This window comes from Schistocerca piceifrons, chromosome 8 (genome assembly GCF_021461385.2).
Source record: "Schistocerca piceifrons isolate TAMUIC-IGC-003096 chromosome 8, iqSchPice1.1, whole genome shotgun sequence".
Lineage (NCBI taxonomy): Eukaryota > Metazoa > Arthropoda > Insecta > Orthoptera > Acrididae > Schistocerca > Schistocerca piceifrons.
Genome location: NC_060145.1, coordinates 158224867 through 158239718, shown reverse-complemented (window position 1 = coordinate 158239718; position 14852 = coordinate 158224867). Strand labels below are relative to the sequence as shown.

The 14852-nt window shown below is 43.7% G+C and overlaps 1 pseudogene; it reads right to left on the bottom strand.

The window, feature by feature from the left end:
• Positions 1 to 13210: 13210 nt before the first annotated feature.
• On the bottom strand, positions 13211 to 13327 carry LOC124712862 (annotated as a pseudogene).
• Positions 13328 to 14852: the final 1525 nt, after the last annotated feature.

Below are 14852 nucleotides of genomic sequence, written 5' to 3'. Positions count from 1 at the left end.
TTTAGACACGGTGACTGTTCAGACTTCGCATATTTAAGTCCGTCTTTTGCTCGTTCTTCCATTGTCTCGTTTCCCTGTGGACTTGTACTTGTTTACAATGACTGGAATTCTGTCTTCTTCCATTCGTTTAAGATGCTGCTTCCATGACCCCCTATATTTTTCCACTTTATCGGTTAAGTTAAAGACGTATAATTACTCTCATTGACAGAGCTTAGAAATCTCAATTTCAGCCCAGTGTATCCTGTTTTTGTCTTTATTTTTTCAATCCAAGATTACCACCTTAGATCAAGCCAGGCACACCCACTGTTTCTTAAAACTGTAACACTGTAAGAGTCCTTGTCTTATTCCTTAAAGTTTGGTTTTTGTCCATATATGTGCTGAAATTTATTGATTTTATTTTGTAGATCATTGTTGTTATTCAAGTTGATGTCACGCCCTAAATATCTAAAATTGGAGGCTCGTTTCATACCTCGTCTTCAGTAACAATTTTTGATCCGACTGTGTGTTTTACGTAGTGAGGTATAATAATAATAATAATAATTCCCGTGGCTGAACGTCCTGCTTCGAGGCTTTGAGCTGGGCGCCACTTCGGAGACTTGGATGTCCATAACCTACCATAGTAATCCTACTGGCAAAAGAGGACCAACAATTTAACGTGGAATCCGAATGCTTCGCATCATTGAGACTTGAAGATTAAAGATAAAACGAAATATTGCATGGTACGATCAGGATTCGATCTTGTGAATTTGTGTGTCGAGTTCTGCACTTTACCACTAGACCGCTACGATCGACATGTATCAGATAAAAAAAAAACTTTGCGTATACTCTACGAGAAGAACGCTGTCCAGGACGCAAAGACAGTCGGAGCACGCTGTTAGTGGCCGCGGACATCTTGTCCCATCGTTACCCGAACACGACACCGGCTTTTTTTTTTTTTTTGTCATCATCCTTCACCTTCGAGGAAATTGCTGAATTTACTGCGTCAATAAAAGGCTGGAGCTAACAAGAAAGAGGAAAGATGAGGACGAAGGCAATTCTTCAGTAGTCGATATGTTACGCCACAGAGGTTCTGGCTACAAACAATGTGATCTTTAGTTATCAGTAGCACTGTCCTTGCCAGTAACTTCCCCTGAGAAGTTAGTGGGGGAGTCGGGTGTTGGTTACACTGCGGAGTGGTATGGAAATAACTAGCAGAATATAGAGATGCAAATGCAGGTTATGATGATTTTTGAAAATATGATTTGATACAGATTGATTTGACTGCCTTATATATATAGGTGTATGTAAAAAAATGTATATAATTATAAAAAATTCTTGTGTTCGTTATTGCTGTTTTCTACTGTTTGGACTTCTTACATTAAAACGTTGTATTAAGTAAAAAGCTTCCATCTTACTTAGCAATCTACTGTCTTCGGCTACATAATGTTTGGCTTAGCTTTGTGACCTCTTAGATCGTACTCGTGAAATGGACTGCCAGTATTTCGGTTGCTGTTGATCAAGCCACTGCTTTGGCATTGAATACCTCTGTTTAATTTTTCTCACGCTGTGACTTACGTCTTTGGATTTTGTATTGTGTTTCGGTGTTCACAGTTTTTTCTTCTGTTTTGTTCGTAAGCATAGCACCGCGAGGATTATCTATGACCGAAACCGTCATAGCGGGACGTACAGTTTAAAGTGGATTGCGAAATAACATGTAACACGACACTTTTCATATGATCAAACTTTGTAGAGATGAAAGAAGGACGCAAATGTAATTCATCCACAAATACAGTGGCACAAAAATAATTTTTCAACGGATTCTCAAATATTGCTCATCGGTACGGAACCTTTACGAAGTTAGCTTGATATAAGAAACAGAGATGACCTAAGAAAGAGACGCGCATTTCGTCAGGCTGTAGGGTTACAATGACAGACGATACAACAAAAGCATTGTGTACACGAAATTTACTGTCAAAATACCAAACGCAGCGGAGTCGGGCAACATATTGCTTATTTTCACATACGGTTTGCTAAATGAGCCGTTTCCGTATCCGAGCTCGCTAACGCGCGCCTGATGTGCTGTAGCGCTCGACTCGAAGGTACACCGGTTCGAGTCTTGAGAGGGCAAAATTTTCACTGTAAGTATTTGGCGGGCAAGAGGAGGAGACGTGGTGATTTAAAGTTCCTGATCACCAGTGTTTGCGCAAATGTTCTGGATTAAATTCCAAACCTCTCTGAAATGAGGGCGTGTGACACTGATGATGGTGATTCTCCCTGTCGCGTCTGTAGTTTCCTACGAGCGGATCAGGATGGGAGCTAGACGCTAAATGCAGTAATGAGGTGGCTCGTCCAACTCGAAGTCCTGGTACTGGAAAACAAGTTGGAAATTCTTTGCAGATATGGGAACTCGATGGCATAAAGGACGTATACTTCTGATGAAATAACTGAGATGAAACACGAGGTAGGATAAGACCACTGTCGAACCCTAAGAGGCACCAACACATTGAATGTAAGTTGCGCAATCCTGCATGTACCCTGTGCAGCTGAGTGCCACGAGAAACTAAGTCCCGCCCCGAGGGCAGAGTAACTCAGGTCCAGCGTCTGAGGCAACTGTCGAAGGAATCTCCCTAGCAGCACCAGCGGCCCTGCTTATATAGGATCGTCTGATGCAATCCCCCGCGATCACGCGCGCCTCCCGTGTCCTGTCGTCGTTCCAGAACACTTTGTAGTAGCTGACCATGTAGCTGCAGGGTCCCTTGCCACAAAAACGCAACCTCTCCTGCTTCCCAGCGCCCTGGCTGACGTTAAGTTGCTTTCCTACATGTTCATCTTATGCACTTCTACTCACATCCGTGATCCATTCGCGACAATCCGTCGGAGGGGGACGTTACGCTCGGCGGTCTATTGATGCTATGCGAGAGGATTAGGCTACGTGCTGGCAACAGGTCTCACCCTCTCCATTCCCTTCATCCGTAACAACACAAACCGAACACTGCGCTGTACAACCGCAGACCACATCCTCGCAACACAGATACCAAATAGACACTTCAGAACAGATCGGAGGAACGCAATGGAAACAACACGTACTGGGACTTTCCTAAGAACGGCAAGCCAGGATTTCTGCCAGTGCTCCCATAGGCTCATTCCGTAAGTATGGAGCTACTTAGACACGCGAAATGACCACGGAGCGATCATCAGAGAAACCGGAGTTCATACGGTGATTACAATAGTAATTCTTCCACCAAGCATGAACCGCAATAGTGAAGGGTGGGGGAGGGAGACACATACATTGGTACCAGAGTACCCTTCGCCACACGCCATATGGCAGCTTGCGGGATGTAGATGAAGCTGTTCTGAACGCAACAAAACTTTCCAAGGTATTATCATATCATACGAGGGTTGTTCGGAAAGTAAGGAACGATCGGTCGCGAAACGGAAACCACAGTGAAAATCAAAACTGTTTTCTTTGCACATTTAGCTACACCTCCCAGGTACTTCTCTACATAGTCGCCGCTGCGACTTCGACATTTGTTGGAGCGTTATACCAAATTTCCAACACCACCGTCATAGAAGGTAGCCACCTGTGCTTTCCGATTATTCTCTACGCTGGTCTATAGTGCGTAGCCTGTTCCCAAGTGTTGTATTCCTATCCGGCGTTTCATGGGAACAGAGATGATACTCAGGACGAGCGAATTAGGGCTGTGTTGTGGGTGATCGAACACTTACCATCGAAAAGGTTGCAGGAGCTTCTTCACTGCCCCTGCAGAGTGCGGCTGAGAATTGCCATGAAGAAGGAAGCTCGTGGCAGTTGTGTTAGGTGGGTTGCATTCATTAAGGCGAAGCCTCTCTGTGGGCCCTCTTACTTGGCGGGAGACATTGTTGTACTAGGCACTATGGGACTTAACATCTGAGGTCATCAGTCCCCTAGAACTTAAAACTACTTAAACCTAAGGACATCAGTCACATCACACAGATCCATGCCCGAGGCTGGATTCTAACCTGCGACCGTAGCAGTCGCGCGGTTCGGGACTGAAGCGCCTAGAACCGCTCGTCCACAGCGGCCGGCCTAGGCACCTTTACTCGCTCACAGTGCGCTCACAACGGAAAACGGCGTCTTGATGCGATCGACGAGCATGCTAGAGACACTGCCCAAAACATCTGTGAAAAGCCTCGTCGGATTTTCACAGTGGTTTCCATTTCGCGACCGATCGTTCCTCACTTTCCGAATAGCCCTCGTATGTTTTATGTGCTTCCTTCCCTGCTGCCTTTGAACGTCGGAGCGGCCAGTTACGGCTGCAAACCATGCTGTAGCTTGGCACTTGCGCATTGACAGATCATTGGCACAGGATCGAAGAAGTAATAAGGGACAGCGACTGGATCTGTAGTGTGACGCCTAATGAATGCGCCAAATGTTTTAGTCGCCTTTCGGAAATCTTTGGCCTCTGGACTAGGCGGGCGTGCTCCGGCAGACGCCTGCAACGTTAAAGATATTATACGTCTCCGGGCGAAGTGTTCTAACATTAAAAGCAGGAAGGGGAGGGGGGAGGGGAGGGGCTTCCGCAGAAAGCGTCTGTTTGTGAAGCACCGCGCCTCTGCGGAGGAAGCCCCCCGGCGGAAGGCGGCACCGCAAAAAGAGATAAGAGGGCCGCAACAGCAGCGACGGCAGGGAGGGACAGCTGGCGGCAAGGAGCGGTGCGGCGAGGCGGGGCGAGGCGAGGTAGCTGCCGGCGCACAGCAGGCAGGCTCTGGCGTGGACGCGGCTGCTGGAAGAGGGTCTAACACGCCACACGCGTACTCCGAAAAGACTCTCGGCGGGGTGGACAATTGGACCACTTTCATGCTTTCTGTACTAGTAAACATAATTAGCAGACTGTTTTCTACATCTACATCTATATTTGTACTCCGCAAGCCACCCAACGGTGTGTGGCGGAGGGCACTTTACATGCCACTGTCATTACCTCCCTTTCTTGTTCCAGTTGCGTATGGTTCGCGGGAAGAACGACTGCCGGAAAGCCTCCGTGCGCGCTCGAATTTCTCTAATTTTACATTCGTGATCTCCTCGGGAGGTATAAATAGGGGCAAGCAATATATTCGATACCTCATCCAGAAACGCTCCCTCTCGAAACCTGGACAGCAAGCTACACCGCGATGCAGAGCGCCTCTCATGCAGAGTCTGCCACTTGCGTTTGCTAAACATCTCCGTAACGCTATCACGCTTACCAAATAACCCTGTGACGAAACGCGCCGCTCTTCTTTGGATCTTCTCTATCCCTTCTGTCAACCCGACCTGGTACGGATCCCACACTTATGAGCAAGACTCAAGTATAGGTCGAACGAGTGTTTTGTAAGCCACCTCCTTTGTTGATGGGCTACATTTTCTAAGGACTCTCCCAATGAATCTCAACCTGGCACGTGTTAGATTGTAGATATTCGCAATCTTACGTCTGATACAAGCTGATCGTGAAGAATACCACTATACTACAGAACTGCTAAACGAGGCAGGGGGGGGGGGGGGCTAGTACAGATGGTATTCCCTCCACTATGCTCCACACTTCCCCACTCGTGTTCTCGCCGCATACCACACAGTCGGAAAAAGTCTGCGGCCTCCGGCGTAAAGCTGCTAAATAATGCCGCCTGGCCCGCGTTTGCAGGACGCATTACAACATCGTCACCTGAAAATGGTCTGATAACTGAAATTCGGAGTAGGTATTAAAATCCATGGAGAAGAAATAAAAACTTTGAGGTTCGCCGATGACATTGTAATTCTGTCAGAGTCGGCAAAGGACTTGGGAGAGCAGTTGAACGGAATGGACAGTGTCTTGAGAGGAGGATATAAGATGAACATCAACAAAAACAAAACGAGGATAATGGAATGTAGTCGAATTAAGTCGGGTGATGCTGAGGCTATTAGATTAGGAAATGAGACACTTAAAGTAGTAAAGGAGTTTTGCTGATTGGGGAGCAAAATAACTGATGATGATCGAAGTAGAGAGGATATAAAATGTAGACTGGCAATGGCTGGGAAAGCGTTTCTGAGGAAGAGAAATTTGTTACATCGAGTATAGATTAAAGTGTCAGGAAGTCATTTCTGAAAGTATTTGTATGGAGTGTAGCCATGTATGGAAGTGAAACGTGGACGATAAATAGTTTAGACAAGAAGAGAATAGAAGCTTTCGAAATGTGGTGCTACAGCAGAATGCTGAAGATTAGATGGGCAGATCACACAACTAATGAGGAGGTATTGAATAAAATTGGGGAGGAGTTTGTGGCACAACTTGACTAGAAGAAGGGATCGGTTGGTAGGATATGATCTGAGGCATCAAGGCATCACCAATTTAATACCGGAGGGCAGCGTGGAGGGTAAAAATCGTATAGGGACAGCAAGAGATGAATACACTAAGCAGATTCGGAAGGATGTAGGTTGCAGTAGGTACTAGGAGATGAAGAAGCTTGCACAGGATAGAGTAACATGGAGAGCTGCATCAAATCAGTCTCAGGACTGAAGACCATAGCAACAACAACAACAACTGAAACCGAAGATAGCACATTGCAATGAAGATATTGCAGCCAAATGCAGACAATTTCTTTTTGAGAATTAGTTGTGGATGCGAAACACAATGCCAAGTAAATGTTTGTAATTACTGTACTGGAACATTTTCGTGTGAATTTTATGGTATATTGTACAAAAATACGCTATTACCGCTTATCTGTTAAATAAAACTATTTCAGTTTTGATTACACTCTTCTTCATTTTCTCACCATACACCACAACCTAAATCGCTGTTTGCCCCAGCCAAGCAGCAGCTATTTCGTTCTACTTACTATGATAAGTGAAACGAAACAGCAGTTTACCCTTACGAAACTTGGCTTCTAAGAAGTTGTTTCTTACCTAACAATAAGGGAACAACAAAAAACGTATATAGAAACATATCTGGAATAATTATATAGGGTGGTCAGAAGCAGTCTGAAAAACTTTGCAAGGTTTTTTTAAAGAAAGTTTCGCCATTTTCAATTATTCATTTATTTTACGTTAGCATGATTTTGGCGTCATAGCCATTCTCAACTGCATGTTTAAATTTTATTTACATCTCATGTGCCTGTGACGTGTCATCTGGTCTTATAGACCAGTTGCCGGATGGCTATAAAGCCGAAATCATAATTGTGTAAAATGAATGAACAATTAAAAGTCAAATAACGGAAATTTCTTTCAAAAAATTCTATAAGACTGTGGTTCCCCAAAAAGGAAAGATCATTAACTGCTTGTAAGGGTGTTACAGTGGAGGAGAAATAACAGCCGATTAAAAACAAAATCGATACGTTGCGCCGTTTGCGAGTTATTTAGCACTGAAGTTAGCCAATCACATAGTCCAGCGCAAATTCTACTTCTTGTGCGCGCTAAAATGCAGTAATGCAAGATGGTTCAAACGGTTCAAATGGCTCTGAGCACTATGGGACTCAACATCTGAGGTCATTAGTCCCCTAGAACTTAGAACTACTTAAACCTAACTAACCTAAGGACATCACATACATCCATGCCCGAAGCAAGATTCGAACCTGCGACCGTAGCAGTCGCGCGGTTCCTGACTGCGCGCCTAGAACCCGCTAGACCACCGCGGCCGGCTAATGCAAGATGACAGATTATCAGTTGTATTGAAAAATATAACCATTTGTAATCTGTGTGTAGTGTTGATTAATTAAAATATCAAGGAACACGAGCGAAGCCTCCTTCCATGCCTCAGGGCAAGGCTCGCCTACAATAAGCAGATTCAAATGGCTATAGGTTGCAGTACTCGAGCAGAGAAATAATTACAACGGGTCGTATTAGCGTCTTCTAATGATATTTCCTTTAGAGATGCATTGCAATTTTCCGGAATTCTTCAAACAACTCTTCCTTCCGTCTGATTTTACGTGGACGTGTCATTTCATGTCACTTCTTACTGTTACCTGTAAAGAATATAATTTGCGAAATTATGAAGACTGCAGTGGTCGTCAGTCGGAAGACTGGTAGCTGCGGTAAAATACAGGGGGTAGAAAGATCATTTACAGCTTGTGCAGAAATTAGTCAGCAGACTTAGAGGCGGGGAGCTTGGAACAGAACCAGGAGTTGAGCAGCCAGTGAGGCGTGTTTTTAGCTTATCCTCGGTGTAATCCAGTCTGTACAGTGAGCGAGAAGTGAAGGTCATCGAGGACAAACTAGGAAAAGGAAACTAAGTTCACTGGGAAAAAATAATAGCTACGAAGTTTGCCGATGATATAGTAACTCTCGTAGAAACGGCAATGGACTCAGCAGAGTGACTGAACGAAATGTAAATTACCTGTAAAATATATTTTAAGATGAATAGGAACAGGGGTAATGGAAATTGGATAATTAGTTTTTATTTCGTCCATCTCAGTTGCATTGATAATAAATTCAGCTGCAGTTGTTACCGGTTTCGGGCTGACACGCCAATTTTCAAACCAAACACTTTTCTATTAACCGCAATTGTTCATACAATATGGTGCCAAAAAGCACAGAAAAGTATATAGTAAAGCAACAAGGACCCTCACTGACCTTATTGCATGCTTCTGTTGGTACTGACTGATACAGTCAATTGAGTATTTGTCAGTTTGGTTGTAGCAGTCAGTAGAAATGGACGCATGGACTAAGATCAATGAGGGTACTTCTTGCCCACTGCAAACTTTGCTATGCTTTTTGACACGATACTGTATAAACAATTACGGTTAATTGTGGTTTGAAAATGGGTGTGTCAGCCAGAAACCGATAGCCACTACAGCTGAATTTTATATCAACGCAACTGAGACGGTCGAAACAAAAAATTATTTATCCAATTTCCTCAGTACTGGGCAGTTGAGGACCTTCCATCCCGTGGCAGCATGCCTTGAATAAGCGATGGGTAATGGACAGAGGTAAAATTAAGTCAAGTTCAAAATGGTTCAAATGCTCTGAGCACTATGGAGTTAACATCTGGGGTCATCAGTCTCCTAGAAATTAGAACTACTTAAACCTAACTACGGACATCACACACATCCATGCCCGAGGCAGTTTTCGAACCTGCGGCCGTAGCGGTCCTGCGGTTCCAGACTCAAGCGCCTACAACCGCTCGGCCACAGATGCCGGCCTAAGTCAAGTGATGTTAAGATAATTAGATTAGGAAAAGAACCGATTTCCGAGATGATGCGTTTGACAATGACACAGTCTCTCTCCTTTCCCATCCTCATACAATACGAGTTGCTGCTCCGTGCATAACAGCCTTTTCGGCGGAGTGGCGTCTAACTGTCATCTCCTTTCTCCCTGTCTTAAAACTCACCAATGTGCAGAACCTTAAAATCAACATACATACACCCGGATCACGTAGAAATGGGAGAGGGGGGCATTGTGCACGAAGGAAGAGGTACTTTAGACTTGGACGGATTTAATATCCCTTGGGTTCAAACCATCCATTAATGCTCATCGACTTTATTTATGTGAATAAAGCAGCCTACGCCGTTTTTTTTATTTAGCTCTGATAACTAGACCCTTAACATAGACAAATGTAATGTACTGCGAATACACAGAAAGAAGGATCCTTTATTGTATGATTATATGATAGCGGAACGAACACTGGTAGCAGTTACTTATGTAAAATATCTGGGAGTATGCGTACGGAACGATTTGAAGTGGAATGATCATATAAAATTAATGGTTGGTAAGGCGGGCGCCAGGTTGAGATTCGTTGGGAGAGTCCTTAGAAAATGTAATCCATCAACAAAGAAGGTGGCTTACAAAACACTCGTTCGACCTATACTTGAGTACTACTCATCAGTGTGGGATCCGTACCACGTCGGGTTGACAGAGGAGATAGAGAAGATCCGAAGAAGAGCGGCGCGTTTCGTCACAGGGTTATTTGGTAAGCGGGGTAGCGTTACGGAGATGTTTAGCAAACTCAAGTGGCAAACTCTGCAAGAGAGACGCTCTGCATCGCGGTGTAGCTTGCTGTCCAGGTTTCGAGAGGGAGCGTTTCTGGATGAGGTATTGAATAGATTGCTACCTCCTGCTTATACCTCCCGAGCAGATCACGAATGTAAAATTAGAGAGATTCGAGCGCGCACGGAGGCTTTCCGGCAGTCGTAATTCCCGCGAACCATACGCGACTGGAACAGGATAGGGAGGTAATTACAGTGGCACGTAAAGTGCCCTTCTCCACACACCGTTGGGTGGCTTGCGGAGTAGAAATGTAGATGTAGATAGTTCCGAATCACGCCATCTTCAGCTACAAATCTGAAGCAGAAGCGAATGCTTGCTACCACGGGTGTCAGTTGGTGCACCTCCTGCTGGCTTGCGACGAAATGCCGCCTTTCCGTACTTTTTATGTATTTATTATAGCGGCGTCATCTGCCTGTGAGAAACCATCTAGTGCGGAACCGGGACGCGGTTTGCATTGAGAGCGGTCCGGCTTTCGCGGCCGGTGAGAGGCAGGACACAGCTGCAGAAATCACTTTCACCGGTGTAGCGAGAGCCAACCGCCGCGCCGCGGCGACGTCCGTTTCCTGCAACGCCGCTCGGATAAATATCCCACAGAGCAACGGCCGGATGTCGCAGTAACAACATAGCGAGAATGATCTTTCTGTATAAATACTGAAAACAAATACCTAAGTTACTGCATCCTTGTTATGGCACACTATGGGCAACATCTGACGGTCGATAGACATCTAAACGATATTTTGCTTGTATCCACGTTCCGTGTACCATGTCGCGGGTTACGACATATTCCACAGCAGTAGCGACGTGCTCATTGGTGTCTTGTATCTCGCTATTTGTTGGTTTAATGACCGGTTTGTTAAGTAACGAACACATCACTGCGTAAGTTACGATCTTTTCACGTTTATTAGCACAAGTCTGTTGGCGATGGTCAACAATGAATAAATTTACCAGCTGATTATCATAGGTCAGTACCGGCGCTGATAATGTGTGGACAAAGCGGCAACGTTTCACAAAACTCTTTCACTGTCAACTTTTGCCCATCAAACAACACGATTTAGATTTTAGTTACATAGTCACTGCACTTGGTCGCTGTTCAGTTTGTATTACTTGGATACGAAAGAACGTATTACATGAAGTTGGCGTAGACTGACACACACACAGTTTTTTACATTTTGATATCTCATCGAGGACTCAATTACTCTTGCAAGGGAACATTCACAAGTGTAAATGAACGTTCTCGATTAAACCTGGAGAGTATGTCGAAGGGTCAAAATTACGCAATACATATTTTTCGTTTTTGCTCAGTTTCACTTTTAAGTCATGAAACACAGTCCCAAAGGTAATTTGTCATATTAGGTTTAGAGGGAATGCCTCCGAAACATATATATTATAATACTGAACGATCTTAAAGGCTACATAATCAACTTTTATAATAATTTGAAATTTGCAAAATACACCACCACCATTAATTAATGTTGAAATATGATAACTTTTGTTACATCATAAATTAAGGAAGCTTTCACACGACATTCATCCATGTGTAATAAGGCTGCTTTCTGAAATACCATTTTTGGAAAAAAAGAAGGTTTACACAATGTCCTGATAGAGAACTTTCAACACATCTAATTGCAATATCCAGACGTTCATTGTTATTCAAATTATTTGTTTCACTTTTTTTTACTTTTTAAATTGTTGTTTTGCGTTTTAAATCGAATTTTTTTTTTATTTTACTGTTCCCATTCGTGTATTTTGTTAATAGAAAACAATCATTAAAATAATGATTGTTCGTAAACAACTGCTAAAGCATAACCTTTTATACATCACGCACATACAATTAACGAATTTCAACGACAACAATACACACAACGGACCACACAATATAAAACAAAATTCTAACATTGTGGCGGGCGATCCGCAAAATATCCCGATTTGTACCAGGCATATTTCAGTATACTGGGAAACCTTGGTGAAGAGAACTGTTTATGTACTAGTGGCTGAAGTGGAGACTGACATGGTCGTTCAACAGAACTAGACCTGAAAATCCTGGCTTTTATTCGAGGAACACATTTCTGATAATGTTGTTTTATTGAACCACGAACTAATAAACCAATGAAACGGCTGGTATTGCTAATTTCTAAGATCCGTTTTTTTTATATATAGAACAATGAAGCAATTCTTAGTGCATCCCAAGCGCTACCTACATATTCTTCTCAGAAAAGAAAGGTAACTATCCACATTGAGGGTAGACACTTCTTGAGAAACATCTTTCTTCTGCAGCGCTGCTCTCCCCTGCCACACTTGCTTCGCCCACACCTAGGACTTCCATTTGAAAGCATTCAAGTTAAAATGCGTCTACTGTTTCACCGTGTGTAAATTACTTGACTGCTGGACTCCTTACTTCTTAAATGGCAGAAACTGTAAGACTTCAGGCCGCCAGTACTTTGTCTGTCCACTGCCACCAATAATAATAATACCGTGTAGCCCCTACAGCTGTGTAGTCGTCATTATATAGTTACTGCTGTGTTGTGCTGTCAATTAGTTAATCTATTTTGAAGTCAGTAATGAATTCATAGTAGTAGGCTCGTTTTGGCCAGGACTGCCCTCTTCGCCTTTGATAATCTGTTTGTTCTTTTTTTTTTATGTCCTCCTAGCTTCGTCCATCATTTGTAATTCCGCTTCTAATCCCTCCGCTTCGTTTAATTCGACTAACATTTTTTTATGTTAAGCTTTTCGCTAATCTCATTTTTGCTACTTCTCATTATTTTACTCTTTCTTCGATTTATCTTTAATCCATATTCTGTACTCCTTGACTGTTCACCTCATTCAAGAAATCCTGTAATTCGTCTTCACGACGACTCAAGATAGAAATATCGTCAGCGAATCTTATCACTGATACCTTTTTCCTTTATTTTCTGCCACTGTTTCTTCGATACGGTAGGCGTGAAAGATCACATCCCTCTCTTCCACCCTTTTTTATTTGAGCATTTCCTCCTTCGATTTCCATGCTTATTGTCCTCTCTTGGTTTTTATACATAAACTAAAACAAACAAAACTAAACTAAACTCCTCCTGAACAGGCCATGAAGGCCCAAAGGTACCGACCGGCCGCCGTGTCATCCTCAACCCACTGGCGTCACTGGATGCGGATATGGAGGAGCATGTGATCAGCACACCGCTCTCCCGGCCTTATTTCAGTTTCCGAGACCCGAGCCGCTACTTCTCAATCAAGTAGCTTCTCAGTTTTCCTCACAGGGTCTAAGTGCACCCCGCTTGCCAACAGCGCTCGGCAGACTGATGGTCACCCATCCAAGTGCTAGCCCAGCCCAACAGCGCTTAACTTCGGTGATCTGACGGGAACAGGTGTTAACACAGCGACAAGGCCGTTGGCTTTTGTACATGGTGCGTATTGTTTGTGTTTCCTGATAGGTTACATTTATTTTTCTGATAATTTCAAACATCTTGCACCGTTTTACACTTTCGAACGCCTTTTTCTCGGTAGACAAATCCTATGAACGTGTTCTTGATTTTCTTTCCATTCTCAAGTGCAACGACAGAGCTGCCCTTCTGGTTCCCAAACTCATCGTCACACAAGAGACTCTCAGTCTTCTGCATGTTATCATCACCAGCAGCTTGGATGATGATTGGTTTGTGGGGCCCTAAACTGCGCGGTTATCAGCGCCCATACAAATCCCCAACCTTTGCTCAGTCCAATCTCGCCACTTTCATGAATGATGTAGAAATGATGAGGACAACACAAATACCCAGTCATCTCGAGGCAGGTGAAAATTCCTGACCCTGCCGGGAACCGAACCCGGGACCCCGTGCTCGGCAGCAGCTTGGATGTATCGTCTACGGGAGCGCCAGGCCCTGAACTTTGTTGCTTGGTCCCTTCCCTGTGCGTGTGATGCGTCCCACCAGCGTGCAACCACATGTGTCTAGGGACAGCGCATCTTTGTGCCCATGGGTTGCGCTCGGCTGACTTGGAATCTGCAGCTCGTAGAGCTTCCTGGTGGCAGGCAGCGAAAACTTACATTAGCCTTTAGGTCCTAGGAGAACGAGCCGTTTGCTACAGTTTGCGCGAAATTCAAAATTTATGTTACTTACTGAACTTCTTATCGCGTTTAACTTGTCTCTGCATATCTCAATATGTCCAAGTGTCTAGGCAGCTAATGCAGTTTTGTGGATTGCAGCTAAATAAAGAACTTAAAAAAAAATTCGCCGAAAATATATCCCACGACTAGGAAACGTAGATTAGTTCTATCCAAACTACGAGAAATTTTTCACGAGAAAAGTGTTCCAGCTCTTATTATCCTATCTGACTAGTGCTATACGTTTCGATTGCACGGGACTACGCGGATAGGTTGGTCTGAATCCCGTGTTTATCACCGTTGGCTGCTCAAACGTCATAGAAACTGGTTTCATTCATTACGCTCGGACTGAATTTGATCTTTACGTAGTTGAGCTTTATGTAGGTAGTTCTCTCGAGAAGTTCGTACCCAACTGCAGCAGTTTATGAGCAGCTTGGGGTTTTTATGTAACATTCCTTCCATCAGTTTGAATCTGCCAATAACATAAAGATTATTGTAATTGCATTACACAATCCTACAGATGTAGAAGTATTTATTAACCTGTTTCACTGGAGTCTAGAACTAGCAACAGCTGATAGGCTTTGTGATACCAACTATTCGGCTTAATGAATCTATTATTATTAGAGCAAGGTTTAAACAATACCTGGATATGTGTAGTTTTTTGTCAATGTAAGAAATATTTTGAAAATTGGGCAACCGTTTCTATGGGGCATAGTCTCAGTAATGATGACACAGGACATTTTCTTGCTAAAGATGTTTCGGATGGTTGCGTGGAAATCTGCTTAGCTTCTCAGCTGATTTTTCACTCTCCTGAAGTAAAGAAAT